The sequence below is a fragment of the Melospiza melodia genome, chromosome Z, assembly GCF_035770615.1.
Source record: "Melospiza melodia melodia isolate bMelMel2 chromosome Z, bMelMel2.pri, whole genome shotgun sequence".
Classification (NCBI taxonomy): domain Eukaryota; kingdom Metazoa; phylum Chordata; class Aves; order Passeriformes; family Passerellidae; genus Melospiza; species Melospiza melodia.
This window is the reverse complement of record NC_086226.1, coordinates 2,739,652-2,755,373: the sequence shown is the minus strand read 5'-3', so window position 1 is coordinate 2,755,373 and position 15,722 is coordinate 2,739,652. Positions and strand designations below refer to the sequence as shown.

General features: G+C 42.0%; 1 protein-coding gene across 6 annotated transcripts in view; it reads left to right on the top strand.

Annotated features, from left to right (window-relative positions):
• The window catches only part of LOC134431987 (urea transporter 2-like), a 302,495-nt gene that overhangs the window by 157,550 nt on the left and 129,223 nt on the right, over positions 1 to 15,722 (top strand). The window lies entirely within an intron of this gene.

Sequence of the window (15,722 nt, the reverse complement as noted above, 5' to 3'; positions counted from 1 at the left end):
AGGAGAAGTCAGACAGCAAAGCCTTTCTGCTTAGAGAAGCAAGGCCAAAACTGCTGATTTGGCTTCATTATGATACATGATATAATTTTTTTTAATCTATAAATTTTAATATGGTCCTTGGAGGACAAATTTCAAGCTGATGTTTTTTCCATTTATTTTCTTCTTCTACCGCCCTTTAGAAGCAAAGAAGTTTGTTGGAAATATTCTAGGTTATAATCACTGGACCTTGTAAATTGTTAGCCCATCTGCAGATAGGATGAAACCTTAAAACTAAACAAATTATATGGGGCTGATAAGATGGTGGCCAGGATTGGCTTTCTGGAGGAGTAGGTTTTGGCCACAATCAAATGTATTCTCAGTAGTTCTCAGTAGTGCTTGGGTAATAGGGAAAGGTGTATTTTGTGAGAAACACAAGAGAGGAAGTGGAGACCAGCCAGAAAAACAAGACCCCGAGTCCAGCTGAGATCTCCAGGTACTGCTACAATATAAATAACAACTAATCATTGCTCCTTAAAGCTGCATGTGAATCTTTAGTGCTTCCTCTTAGACCCTGGCTTTTCATGATTTTAATTTTCCCTACGGCCAAAAGACTGAAATAGTCAAGTGTTGACTCCTTGTCGACAGCACTGACGCACACATCTGTGAGGATACTGCCCAGGCTTGCTTTTCCCAGGCTGTGTGAGCAAGGCCCTGCTCTGATCTGGAAATCCCAGAGCGGTCAGTGCAGCTCTGGGCCAAGGCAAGGACCTGCAAAAGCCTCCTGAAGGGCTTCTCCTCCTGCACACAACCCACCCCTCTTCTCACCATCCTCTTCTTCTTTGTCAGAAAAAGGAGGGAACTCAGGGGAAGCAAGTGACTGCTTAAATTAAATCAGTGCACGGATGTGTCCCATTTCAAATGAAAAAGGTACCAAATAAAAAGGGGATACTAAGTTCCATCAAAAAGGCAGTATGGAAAGATAAGTTTTCAGGGTTTCTTTGTATCTAGAAACCAATATGTACATGTAGACCACTTCTCCTAAAATCTGCTTAGGAACTGAGACTTAATTGTAATTTAATTGTGACCTATGATTTAATATTTTACTATACTCACACCTCCATAAATTTCCCTGGTAAATTTCAGGACTCAGATTTTCAAGGGTACCAATGCTTCACTGAAAATCTGTAATAACTGGGTTTCTGTATATTTTGAATAATCTTGACTGTGAGTCTTGAATCAGAGCCCCCAAGTCTGTATTTCACAACCTACACAGAGATTCTAATTTTCAAAGGTGCGCAGTACTTAATACCCCTTACTGATATCAGCAGAGTGTGTGATGTGTCCAGAGCACCCCACAGGATGTTCTGAGCCCTGCCCGCCACTTGTTACGTCCAGGTGACATAAATCAGCTCTCCCATGTGTTGCACTCCTCCTTGATGCCTGATTATTTGAGTGCAAAATCCATTCCTCTCCAACCAAATCACGAACAGAGGCAATCAGCACAAGGGGCTGTCCTCAGATGAAGGTCTCCCTAAAGTCAATTAACCTTTCAGAAAATAAGCTTTTTAACCATCTCCTTTTGCCATGAGGCACCTCTGTAAGTCTGCGTGTGCGTGTGTGTGTGTGTGTGTATGTGCATGACCTTTTGGAGGGTCTGATTTTCTGGGCAAAAAGCCAAATGCTGCAAACCCTTCCCAGCCATGGGGTGTTTCAAGCCTTGGTGGAGACGGCAGATTAGATCCATCCTTTGTGTCATGGCAGACCCTGACAGCTTTGGCACGGGGTAGAGTTTGTGTTTGCAGTTTCTTAAAATTAAAAGTAAGAGCACCGAGGAATGAATGAGGCCACTTTCACCTCTGCACATGCCAAGCTCTGATTAGAGGTGGGCACAAAGGGGTTCACAGATACGATGGGAATGATGGGGCTGGTCAAGTCAGAGCTAGCTGTGCATTTCTGGGCTAGGGTGCATTTCCCAGCAGATCCCAGCCTGACATCTGTTCATGAGCTGCTCTCCCCACAATTTCACCTCTGAGTCCCCCAAGGCCAGGTTTCAAAACTGCATCCTTCAATTTAAGCCTGAGTTCAACAGAACTAAAACAGCTACAGAAATCTCAGCATGTACGGTGCTAAAGTAAATTGCCAGTACATCTTGGAAGTTTGAGGTGAGCTGTGCCTCCTCTTCCTCTGTTCTGCTGAAGCTGCAGGCACTGATTTATATGTACAGGCAGATTCTACTTGTGAGCAAAACCGAGCAGGCTCACATCGCCAGGAATAACAGCATTACTTTTAATGGAAAGAAGCCATTCGTGACCCAAAGCTCGGAAATAGTTCCACACAGTGTGTTGAATACATAAAGTCTCAGGTTTCCTTTGAAAGAAAAATGTTGGGGGTTTTGTTCCAATCCTACAGGAAAAAGAAAAATAAAAAAGGAGAGAGAATTATTTTGTTATGCTTTCTCCTCCCTGTGAAAATCTTCATTGTGGAAGCAGCAGGTACTAGTTAAAAAAATTTTCTATGAATATCAGCATGAATAATACAGAAAAGTTAATTCTTGTCAAAAAACAAAATTACAGCTCATAAATAAGTAGTGTCAGTGCAAAAATAATCAAGATCCTCAGCCAATCACTGGCTTCAGTCATTGAAAATTGCTAAGTATAATAGATTCTCTATTTTATTTGAAATAATTTTCCAACAGCCCAGGTTATAGGTCATGCACTCACAGGAAAGCTAACAGCTGAAACCATGAATCTGCTCTTTCATAAAGAAATGTTTCACCAGTTCTCTTACAAAAACATGGGGCCGGGGCTAAAATCATGAGCCCTGTCTGTATGCACTAAATACACTCTGGTCCTGATAATGTACTAAAGAATTCAGCAAAAAAAATGTGGATCAGCCACTTGTGGAAGAGGTCCTGGGCTGGCCCTTATGTATTCCCTTTCACTTTATAATATTCTTGTCCAAAGCTTTATGCTATGAGATTTTTAATTGCAACAAAGAGGATTAATTTAATATCAATTTTGCATCTGTGTTAATACACGTCTCTCAAAATATAAGAAAAACCTACTACTTGGATCAGATCCTGAGGAACACATAAATCAGTGTGGGCAGCTCAGAGAATATTGGAGGTGCTACAATATGAAATGTAATGAAGATTAATAAAGGGACAAATGCAGGATAAAATGCATAAAAAATATGGCATGTGCCATGGCACAAACTGAAGGGAGCATTTGTTGATTTGAAATTGCTTCTTTTTGTCCCTTACGGTGCAATTCACACAGTCTTATAATTATATACCCCATCACATGAATAAATAAATAGGTGCCATCACCTGACTTTTGGATCTGTGGGTTTGTAGACAGCTCCTCCATAATATTTTTTCTTGAGAATCTTCCCCTGAATACCGTGTAAACCCATAAACAGTCCTCAAATGAGGGTGGTATTTCATGTCAAAACACAAGAAACAAGACAAATATTTTCTCATCTGACCACTCAGGGCACCACAGTGAGGATATAATTGAAACACAGGTATCTGTACAGGGCTTTGTGTAAATACACAAAATGGTCGTTCCTTCTTTCACAAATGGCTGATCCCCTCATTTAGAATAAAATAAATGTTATAGGTGCGTAACCAGCTTGCAAAATCATAATCCTTATTGGTGAAGAAAGGTATAAAAGCAACAATTTCAAAGCTTCTGAGGCTCTATTTCTATAAATTAGCTTGTTTGCTGGTGAATATTGTACTAACACTGTACTAGTAGTCAAAACTCAAGATAAAAAAAATCAGCTTTTCTCTATCAATTGTTTTTTTGTTTGGCTGATTTTTTTCTGATTTTTTAAACTAAATTTTATTTTTTTGCTGAGTAGTCATGTCCTCTTTATAGATTGAAAGCAGGTGAATGGAGAAAGTAAAAAACCAAGACAATTTAGCACTTCTTCCTCAAGCCCAAAACCCTGCTGATGTGTTTTCATCAGTCATCCCCAGCTCCTCTAGCTTAGGAATGATGGAATAAATTGTTCCTGGTACTGCAGTAGCTCCCAGAGACCCAGCTGCACTGACTGTGCTCAGTGCACACTTGGATGTGTGCTTTGCCTCCTGAGCCAAGCTGAGAAGATAACGAGAAAATTCTCAACGGGTCATTTATTTAAGAAATTAAACATGAATCTTCCAGTCCACTGTGGACTGGACCCATTAGCCCTGTTTTCACCTGTGTGTTGAAGATGTTTTGAGACCTTAAAGAGATGTTTGTGTACTCAGCTTATTACTGAGATCACTAACAAATTTGGCAGAGTCTATTAAATGTTCAGGTACTATGGTAATTAGCTCAGTCTGAAATCCTCACCAGATGAAAAAGTGCAGCAGAATGACCTTTTAATCCCCTTGCCTTCATTTCAACATCTTATCAGCATTTCACAGTTCCTTCTTAATATGTGACAGTGTAGAGAATTTCATAATTCATTTCAGCTATTGAATCCAAATGTGAAATTACTGGAGGAATTCTCACAGACACTTCATGCAGAGAACTTTTATATTTTGGGGCTTGAAATGGGTTCATCCATGAAAACCACTGCTAATGACTCAGGTGGTGTCAAACTCACAATGAGCAGAGTGGTTCTGTCCCAGCAGAATAGAGTACACGATGTGGCTAAACCATTCTTGACATTACTCCCTGTAATTTAGGATGAGTCAGAGACAGGCTCTTCTCCTGTGTCAAAATCAATGTCTGAATCCTTTTCAAACAGTCTTTATGTTCTTTGGTGTGACTCCTCTCCTCCCACAGGGTTTGCTGGCAGCTCGGTCAGAGTTTGAAGCACTTTGAGTGAGGTCCCCCAGCAGTGCTGTGGCTCACAGATATTGGTCAGGGACATGGTCTGCCCTCAGGAGCCCTTTTCAGAGAGCAGAGGGGTCAACAGGAGACACATCAAGGTTGTGGGAGTACAACAAGGCAGTGGTGGCAGCTCCTGTTTGGAGATTTGATCTCTACTTCTCCATGTAGTGAGCAGCCTCATGCTGTCAACCCTGAGGAGAGTCAAGAGCTATTTCACCAGCGCTGCTGCATTTGAGACCTCAACTTGGATTTAAATTTGTAAATGTTGAGCTTTTGATTGTATGTCAATATTTGTAGAGTGTTCGTAGAGTTTGTAGAAGCAAGAGAAGACAAACTTGCTCTTTAAGGGAATTTCTTGTAGCTTTCCACTGTGGGTTTTTTTCTATGTAAGACAAGGCTCATAGACCATTTCAGGTGAATAGTTATCAGTTCAAGAAAAGAGATGTTTAAGAATAGCTGTGAGGAGCAGCAACCTGGAATTTTGCTGATGAAACCTAAAAAAACCTGAGTAGAGTCATCTGGTCTAAAAAACATGAGTAGAGTTATCTAGTCTACCCCTCTCTTTGGAGAAATACCCTGACCTCAACACCTCCCTACTGATGAAAAGCCCATCCTAATGTGGCGCCAAAAAATATCTGAAAGAATAAGGGTGTCTAAAACCTCAGGTTACCTGAAAGTCTCGAGTTTTAAGTGCATCACCTTCCTGAATATAATCATTGTCTAGTAGAGCTGATGGGGAAGATTCAACACAGTTGAGTATTTCTAGCATTGGGTCAGCCTCAACCAGACACAGAGAGATGTGGGCATTGAAGGGTGTCTTCAAAAGCAAAATACGAGTGGGTTTTTTTCAGTTCTGAACAAATTATTGTGTGGTGCAATATTGCCATTGCAATTAAACTTTGGGGCCTGAAACCTCAGAGTATAAATGGTGTGGATTTCACCTGCTTGTAGATAGTGTTTTCCTTTTCCTGGAACCTGGTTATAGCAATGATAGATAGAGAGAGATACTCCTGTGATTTATGTCATAGCTGCCACCACAATATTTGATCATTTGTGGTGGGAGGTATGGATGCCAGTAATCTAAGAGTTACTTAGATTCCAAATCCTGTAATGTGTCGGCAGAAATCTTATGACTCCATTAAGCTGTTTTATACTGTATGGAAAATAGACATATCAATCATCTTCAGTTAAATATTTAGAACTCACGTGATATTTAAAAGAACAATGATCTTTAAGATATAAAAATAGTATACCCACTTAATCTATTCTGCATTCCCATAGACTTAGAGTTACATGGAGAGCAATATTGCCCCAGTGATTTAAATCCACAGCAGGAAGAACTAAAATTAACACAATGCTGGAGATTAGGTGAAAATAATCTGCATGCACATTGGAGCTGTGGTGAATCCCAGAGCTTTTTGCAGCCTACCAGAAACAAAGATGAAATGAGGGAGTGGTGGGTGATGCAGTAGGAGGAGGAATGGTGCTGTGGGTGCTTGTCACTCTCTCCAAGACAGCAGAATTCCGTGGGGTTTGAAACCTGTGAGCTGGGCTTCCTTTGCAGTCAGGGAAATCAAGACAATTAGGCAAGAGAACAGGGAAAGACTGTGTGGGTGTGCACAGAGGACGGTGGTAAATGCACTATTTTGGAGTGTGTTGGCTGCACAGCTACCAGGATGGCTGAAACAGCGGAGGAAAATGGCAGTGGCCACATGTCCTGGAGAATTCTAGCTCCAGAGAAATCACGGTGCAGGATGGTTCTGCCTTTTCTTTACCTCCACAGTTCTGTTCATAAAATCAGATCTTCAGGGGCAAGGAGAACAGCTAATTGTTTTTCTCTGGTTATGTTTTAGCACTGGTTAAAAAAAGGAAAAAAAAAATAAAAAAACCAACTGAGATCCATAGCAAAGTAGGAAGTGCCGGACTGGATCAGACACATGGACTAGCTAGGGAGCATCCAGTCCCCAGCAACAATCTGGGTCAGATGCCTCTAAGGAATGTGAACTAAGTCTGTAAAGGCAGATGTTGGCTAATTTGTTCTCAGTGAGAATTTCGTCCTAAATCAGGACAGCTACACATTAGTCTTAACTCTGAACCATGAAGTCTTGCATTCCTTGATCATTCTGAATATCCTGTTCCTTGAGGAGACCTCACTGATTTCTTGGCCCCAAAGACATCTTGTGGTGAGGAGTTGCACAACCTGATGCCAGAATTTCATCCTTTCCTCAGTTCCGAATTTTTGCTTTTCAATTTATCCAAGGCTTGATGTTTCTAGGATTGTTGTGGTTTTTTTGTATAAATGTATATAGTTCATGGTTTATTCTTCGTTTTCATCTTCGTGGGTGTCCCAGAACTAGATACTGAACATCTTTAATATTGAAAGATTTCACAGGATGGACAACTAAATGTCTCTACACCTCTGACAAGTAGGATGTGAGTGGCATGAGCAGAATTTTTTTGCAAGAAACAAAAATTTTGCTTTTCATAGAATAGCCTGAGTTGGAATGGACTCTCAAGGATCATTGACACCCAACTCCTATGTCATTTCATCCAGACTGTTTCACACCTCTAGAGGTTGACATCTCTAGAGGTTCACATCTCTAGAGGTGGACAGAATTTGCTTGTACAGTGATCCCAGACTCTCCTGTTTCACTTTGTGTGAAATAACAAAGAATTCAGATGGCTCAAAAGAGGAAGTTTAGGTTGGGTGTTTCAACATAATGCCCAAAAGCATTTTAAAACTGGGGGTGGGTGGAATGACAAAAAACCAAACCCAAAACCAAAATGAAGTAGCATACCTCAGGAACCCACCTTTCTCCCCCTGCTTCTGGGGACCTTTTATTTTGCATGTAAACAAAAATGTGAGGTAAGTCTTAAGGCTAAAGTGGAATCCAGTTACAGTCTTTAACTACCAAAGAGGACTTTTGGTATGAAAGATCTGGGCTCTCCTCAGACTGCACCAGATGCAGCAAAGGAAAAATCCACTGGACATGAGAAAATCTTTTACACTCTGTGCATGGAAATAAACAGAAGCAGTTATGCAGTTCTTCCTCAGAGATTTTTAGGACTAGGCTGAACCAGACCCTGATGTGCTGGATCTAACTTTGAAGCATAACTTGCTCTGATCAAGAGATTGGACAGGTGAACCTACAGAGTTTCCATTCCAACCTGAACTACTCTATAAATTTGTGACATTTATGATGCTTACCTGGGATTAAACTATGTGAAATTCATCTGAGGTACAAAATGTACTTAAGGACTCAGCTATTTAGAGCTCCAATTTAGGCCTGTAGCTTCAAAAAACAAACTTCTCAGGAGAAAAATTGTTTCAGAGGGAAAAATCCCACTATTTTTGGATCCCACAAAAAAAAAGCATCCCACAAATATTGTCCAATGTTAATTAAATTCTCTGTTTGAGCTTCAGTCCCTGCTCAGTGATGAACCTGCTGCCATGATAGCCTGACAGTTATTTCGATTTATGACTGCAAAGAAATCTAAAGCTGAGAAGAGATCAAATCTCAAAGCTAAGTAGAAGAAAGGAAAAAAAAGAAAACAAACCCACCAACATTGTGTTTTGACTGCAAATTCAAACCTCCAGAGTCAGAGTTTTTAGGAATTCAGTTATTATAGCATTGATATCTGAAGCAGTAGAGGAGTTCCACAATTGTATCTCCTCTACTTTTCATCAGAAAAGGGTGTGTTGATCATAAACTTCTTCCTGATAAGTACGGGAGAGAAAATGTGGGACACACAGATTTTTTTACATAAAACCAATCTGGGAGTCCTGTGAGTTGCCTGTTACTGGAAAATATAACACTTTCAAAGATCTTAGATCCAGTACTTGGTGAAATTGGTGCATCACAAAATGCAACCCAGAGTTGCTATCGGTATGTTAGATTTACATACAAAGAACATATCCACACGCAGGGCTGCTCCGAGCCCTCTCAGCAGGCACTGTGGTTCAGTTTGTCAGGGCAGACTTGGGCAAGGGTACTCCCAGCACCTCCTTTCTGTGCAGCTTTGTACTCTCTGACCATACCCCTCAGATTTAGGGTGGTCACTGATCTGCAAAACGTGAAAATGGAATGGGGACCTCTAATCCTGTTGTTCAGTGGAAAAACAAGCTCAGGTCACTCTGTCCCTTGGAGATCTGGTGCAGGGCACTGCAGAGAGAAACACTGGTAATGAATGGATAGAGTGACAGTGCAATTACATCTGACACATGTGGTCATAAATCAAACCTGACAGAAGTCCCAGAATTATTTTACAAAGCTCCATGCAGACTGGAATCTTTGAGGCAAAACACAAAACCAAAGTCCTGTCCCTTCTTGTCTTTAATGAGCCTATGACCATATTTTAAATAACTGAGCTGTGAGGACTGAGCGCAAAGCATTTCCAGATCAAGGGCAGCAAGATATACATTAAAAAGAATGGGTAGATTGAGGGGTTTTTTCCTCTATTAAGGCTGCAATGTAGAGCTGTGATCACTAGCAGTATAGTGCTGGCATCTGGACTTGTGTTTGTGCTGCCAGCAACAAGAGAAGAGGGTGATGATCAGATCTTTCAGATAAAATATATATATAAAAGAGAAAAAAGAACTTTCATCTCAGAAAGATGAAAATTATGTTGCTGGTTCTCCATGGAAGGTGTTCAGATTCTGTACTGAACACTAGGAGAATAAAAGTCATAGACAGGAAGGCAGGCTTGAAGTCATATCATAGAGTCACAGAATCATTTATCTTGGAAAAACTCTCTAAAAACATCGAGTGCAACCATTCCCTCCCACACTGGCAAGGCCACCATTGACCCATGTACCCAGGTGTCACATCCACATGGCTTTGAAATCCCTCCAGGGATGGGGACTCCAACACTGCCCTGGTCAGCTGTGCCAGAGCTTGACAGACCTTTTGGTGAAGAATTTTTCCCTAATATCTAATCCAAACCTCGCCAGGGATAACTTGAGGCTTTATCCTGTCCCTGTTCCCTGGAGCACAGCCCGACCCCCCCGGCTGTCCCCTCCTGTCAGGAGCTGTGCAGAGCCACAAGGGCCCCCCTGAGCCTCCTTTGCTCCAGGCTCAGCCCCTTCCCAGCTCCCTCAGCCTCTCCTGGGGCTCCAGCCCCTTCCCAGCTCCGTTCCCTGCCCTGGACACGCTCCAGCCCCTCGGTGTCTCCCTTGTGCTGAGGGCCCAGAGCTGTCCCCAGCACTGGAGGTGCCTCAGCAGGGCCGGCACAGGGACAGGCCCTGCCCTGGGCCAGCTGGACACAAAACAGCTGATACAAGCCAAGATGCTCTTGGTCCATCCAAGCCATCCAATAAAGAATTGGAGATTCTCCTTTGCCCTCCTACTGCTGCTAATATGTTTGCAAAAAAAATTTTTTGTTGTCCTTTATGATAGTGACCAGATTAAATTGTAGTTGGGCTTTGGTCATTTTCATTTTCTTCCTGTACAACCGCTCATCATTTTTGTAGTTCTCCTGAATTTTTTGACATTCTTCCTAAGGTCATTTACTCCCCATTTATTCAATAATTTCCGGCCAAATTTCTCTGTTCACAAGGACAATGTTTTTTCCCCTGCAGGCTCATTTTTTGGCATGTGGGGACAGCCTGTGCCTGTGCCCTTAGGATTTTGTGTAGGTTTGCCCTGGCTGCCAGGCTGTGTCTTGTTTATCCTGCACAGCTGGCAATGCTCCTGGTCCCCAGTGCTCCCTGAGGGTTCTTTTATAGGGGAGGGAAGTTTGGATTTTACTGCTCCTGGCTTGGGACCCCTCAGCTCCTGCCTCATAAGCTGCAGGCCCCTGGCAGCTCCCTCTGCTCCCCTGATGTTCCCCCAGTTTGGGAAGCACCTCTGTGTATGGCACTGGAGTGTTTCACTGTCAATTGGGAGCACCACAGCTGCTCCCCTGTCTGATCAGGACCTCATTCCTGGCCTGGCTTTTCTACAGTTTTGGTTGGAAATAGAACGGCTCAGTATGTCCTGTTCTGAGGGGAGGGCTGGGTTAGGTGACCTCCAGAGGTCCCTTCCATGAAATTACTGCAAGATTCCACAATTTCCTCCTAAACTATTGTGTAACAGCAAGAAATAGCCATCATACTTGGCCATAGTCCAGTTCATGGGGGTTTTGCCTACCAAAGATTGAACAAAAAAAATGATACAATTTTGTAATTAAAATAAGAAACTTTAATTAAATTGTGTTCTCTTGTTTCTCCTGAGACTACATAATGTTTGAGTTCCCACTGATATATCTCACACTGACACACCACAGGGGTTTATTCCTAGAAATTTTTGTTATTCTAGTTCAAAATGTTCCATGTGAAGAAAGGAGTGGCTTCAAATAGAAATTTTCTATTTCCTGAAGTTTTAATCTACTAAGATTTCCAAACACTTAATATAAGAAGTGGAAACAGGAAAGTCTAATGGCAAGGTTTATAAAATCAATCCAACATTGAAATGCAGAATATTAGTGCATAAATTAAAATTATTTCATTGGACTGTATATGCCCTTCCTTCAGCCCTTTTACCTATTTTCCATAGATGACCAGAAAAGCTTAAACATCTTCTTGGTTTTAATAATTTTAGTTGACAAAACAAGGCAGAAGTTTACAAATTTTGTCTCTCTGCAGATAAGTCATGCAGACCCACCCTGTCACCTTCCTCTAATGAACTGGTCACCTTGCAGAGCTGGCAAGAGCTGAATATTTTTCACCAGGCTTGAATGTGTAACTGCCTTACAAAGTACTCAGGATTTGGTATCAGTCAAAACAAGTCTATGCAAAAATTTACCATTTTAGCAGATGGAGTCAGAACAGCTCACTTGCATGCAGTAAAAGCCTTAATATTTCCATAGCTGGCAAGTTTCCTGCGGTCTAAATGATTGGAGCTTTTGGGTTTTTGAGAGAGAAGACCTAAATCATAAAACATTTAACTTTAACTCATAAAACATTTTCTATTTCAAATATCAATATGCCTCACAGATTTTTGCCCCCCAAACAGACAGAGAACTAGAAGGTTTAAGTAATTTGGAGACGGAAAATATATCTTTCATCTTCTGCCCCACATCCTGAAACAAAAGCAGTGATATGGTAAAAGCTCAGTTTTGGCGTCTGTGACATTTTTTACAATCAGACTTTTCTTGATTGCTGCTCTACAGCCAGAGCTCTCACCTCTTGTCTCCCCTGACCAATATAATTGTGTCAACAGAAGTCTGCAGTGCAGAGGAGATCAACTTCTGAATTTTATTGTGCTGCTTCTGTGAAGTCCAGTGTAGCAGGAGAGTGTGTTATGAAACCAGGCAATAATATTACACTGTATAGTCATTTAATACACACTGGTTTTGTCAAGAGCAAAAACCCTTTAACAGAAACAATGCCTGTTGGAAACTCAACTACTTCTGATAGCAGGCTCTCAGACTGGAGTTGCCTGATCCATGAGGAAGCCAAAATCCTATTAAAATGCTATGTACACTTTATTAGCTCACACATTTCTTGACAGTCAGAAGATTTGGACCAAAAGAGACTTTGTCAGAGCTGAAAACTGTTCTGGGGTTGCACTGGTACCAAATGATATTTCAAAGGAAAGGCTGATGTTTCTCCCGCACTCTATGGCTTGGGGTGGGAACTGACATGAAGTTTGTAATCCAGTGTATTTTGACCACTTGCCCTGGCATTGAGGCAGATGAAAGATGGACAAGTCCTGTTCATAATTAGAAAGAATAAAGCCCTAAAAAATTCCCCCAGACCTGTGTTTTACCCTTTCCTTAAACTATAATATTCAGCTTTACTTCAGAATGAGGATTTTGCCACCTCCGTGCCAACAAAGTTGAATGTCATGTTTGCTTCCCAATGGGATCTTCTTTTGAAGAAGACATACACCAAAAGCTGACTTGAAATGGATCTGCCACTATCCAAGCCCCCCTATTTTAGTGTGACCTGCTCTTTAGCACAGGGTGGACTGGAAATCTTGGGCTCTGGTCCCAACAGCTACCACAATGATGGGGTTATTTTGCCTTCTACAAAGAAAGTCAATGCATGTTCCCCCATCTTCTTTGACTGGTAGAGCAAGGTGCTGTTCAGAGAGCATTTTGTCACTTCCAACTGTATGCTTAATTATTCAAAAGCAACATTTCAAAGAAAAATTTATTTGCTTTGTCCTTATTCCCTTTCCAGTTTTCTACAGTCTGCTGCTGTACTGTTGTTGCTCTGTAAACTCTCTGCTCATACTGCTCTGCAGAAAATATTTATTCCACGGATTCTATGTTGAAGTTTTAACATTGCTCAAGTCTGGCTATATCCAAGCAAATAAGTGACAGGTTTCCACAGATGCTACCCATGTGCACACTCACAATTTAGACTTAACAGTAGTTAAGTCTTCCTATGTGTAATAACCAGAGAAAAACCCACAGAGATATTTCTGCTTGCTTTATACAGTCCTGAAGTGTTTACTGATGCACCAGGTGCTTTACAACACCTCTGAAAGTGGGAGGATTGGGGGCTTTGTATGGATAGCAGCTCATGGAAGCTTTGGAAGCATCAACCACTCCTCTCCACAGCAGTTCATCTGACACAATTGCTGGCACTCATATGTGAGGATACAAAGTTCCCCACGGACTCAAAGCTCACTTCTTTACTATCCTGGTCATCTGAATCATGGTGATTACTACACAGGGGAGGTGATACCTTTCATCCCAAATTGCATGGATGTAAATGGGATGAGCATCCAGGTCTGCTGCGTCACATCTGCTTCATCATCAGTAGTCATACTACTTATTTTCTTTTATTTTTTTTTACCCACTCTTATCCATCTAATTGAGAATTGAAAGCAAAGCCACAAAGTCCAATTGATTTTAAATTTTTTCTTAGCAAAAGAAGACCGAAATAAATAATGGAAAAAAAAAAACAAGAGCTGAATCTTTACTGAGTGTAGTCCCTGCTGAACCAGGACCACCTGCCTTCATCCTAAATTCACTCTGGTCACTCCTGCTTTCCCACCACTCCTTGCAAATTAGATATCAGACACCTTCTTGAATTTCCACAGATCTCCTGTTACTTTTTGTTAAAGAAAAAGCCCATTGATGCAGAGAGCATTTTCCTCCTCTGGCTAGATGACACAGGACAGAATGGTGACCCTCCACACAGCACAGACCCAGCCTTGACAGGAAGCTGTTTCCCTGTACAATATTTTAACAGGCAAACATGCAAGGGGAGAAAAAAAAGGACAGTTACCCTGTGAAATGAAAGCTCCATGATTTAAAAAGCAGCAGTGTGTGTGAGGGAAGGAAGGGGGCTGGGGGATGGGACGGACGATTTCACTTGTCAGGTCAGAGGTAACAAAAAATTATCCTGATCCAATAGACCATGTGAAAGGATATTGCTGGGATATGAAAAAATTCTTTTGGGGGGACAAAATGTATTTTTTTCTGCCCTTTCTCTAAAGCCCTGTTATTTTTCTGTTCTTTGCTTGCATCTGTTAAATGCTGGAATGTCTGCAGGGACGTTTTTAAAAGCTGCACAATGTCAATTAAATTTGCCGAGCAGTATATCTTTTTGGAGTACGTGTGACCTTTTCTGTTTGTCATTTCCTGGGCATCACACCAAGTGATCCTCTTAGGATGCTGGCTTTGTGGAGCAGGCTCACAGCAGCAGGACTGCAGGAACTGCAGGTTTCTGGGACCGCTGCCAACCTCCGGATAATTGCCATCAGCAGGAAAGAGCTAGAAAAGCTTGGCTGAGTCCATCTTTTACAGATAGATTGACCCCTTTCTGCCACTGCAGAATCACAGTCAGAGAGAAACACATATCCAAAAAGAGAGAGAAGGGAGGGGAAGGAGGGGGAGAGAGGAATGATTACAGCAGGAAGGCTCCATCTGATCTGAACAAGAGAGATTTGGAGGTTACGCTCACTGCTTTGCCTTCGCCAATATTTATAATATCTTCTGTTTTAAGACAGACAAATCTGAGAATGAGGCTTAAATGCTGAGCTCTGTTACAATAAAACTGGTGCTTTTGTGAGACCAGAGTCAGAGCTCTGAGAGAGGGGAGGGAAGGGAAGGGTGGGAATTCAGTACCTTCATGTGATACATCTGCTGGGAAATAACAATTTGAACATATATGCAGCAATCAAAAGGCAGACAATGAATGCATGCTGAAAGCCACTGCAGGTGCTTGGTAAGGGAATGGAGGACAGCGAAAGGAGAGAGGAAAGAGGCTGTGTGCCCACTCTCAGTGGCTGAGATGTTTCAAAAAAGAGCAAGAACCACAATTTCACTTTATGATAGCTGAGAAAGCAGTAACCTTAATACCCCCGTGTCCAGCAAGTGGCTGAGTGGGGTCAATGGTGGTGACAGGGCCAGGAGATGATTTCGACAACCAAGCTTTAAGATACACCAGCTCCTTCATGTGCTTGTGCCCCTCAGTTTCCTGCAGGGTTCAAATTCAGTGCTGCTGCTAAACACCTGTAGTGACTGCAGCACAGGAGCCCAAAATCTCCGTGTGGGAATTTCCAGGTGGGAAATCCACCTGGGATCCCCACCCTAAGCCAGAGCTGCATCCCCCCAGCATATCTCAGTTGAGGTGGGATGAGTGGTGGTCAAAGGCTAGCTGAAATACCAAACCTGCCCCAGGCAATCCCAAACTGTGAGATGGAAGGTCTCTTTCCACTTGGGAATGGAAAGAGGTGAGTGGGTTACAGGGGTAAGCAGTTGTCCCTTCTGTGCAGTTGTGTGACCTTCTAGATATGGGCAGCACAATTACGCTGCCTCTCTCCTCTCCTGGAGGAAAATCCTTCCATCACTCATGGAACTGCAGCTGTCATGCAGCAAAGAGCAATTCTGAGCCACAAAAATGTGTAAAACTATGCGTGATCTCTGGAAATCAAGATCTTTATGGAAAATAAAGCTTCTGAGAGAGGATCTCTCCACTTT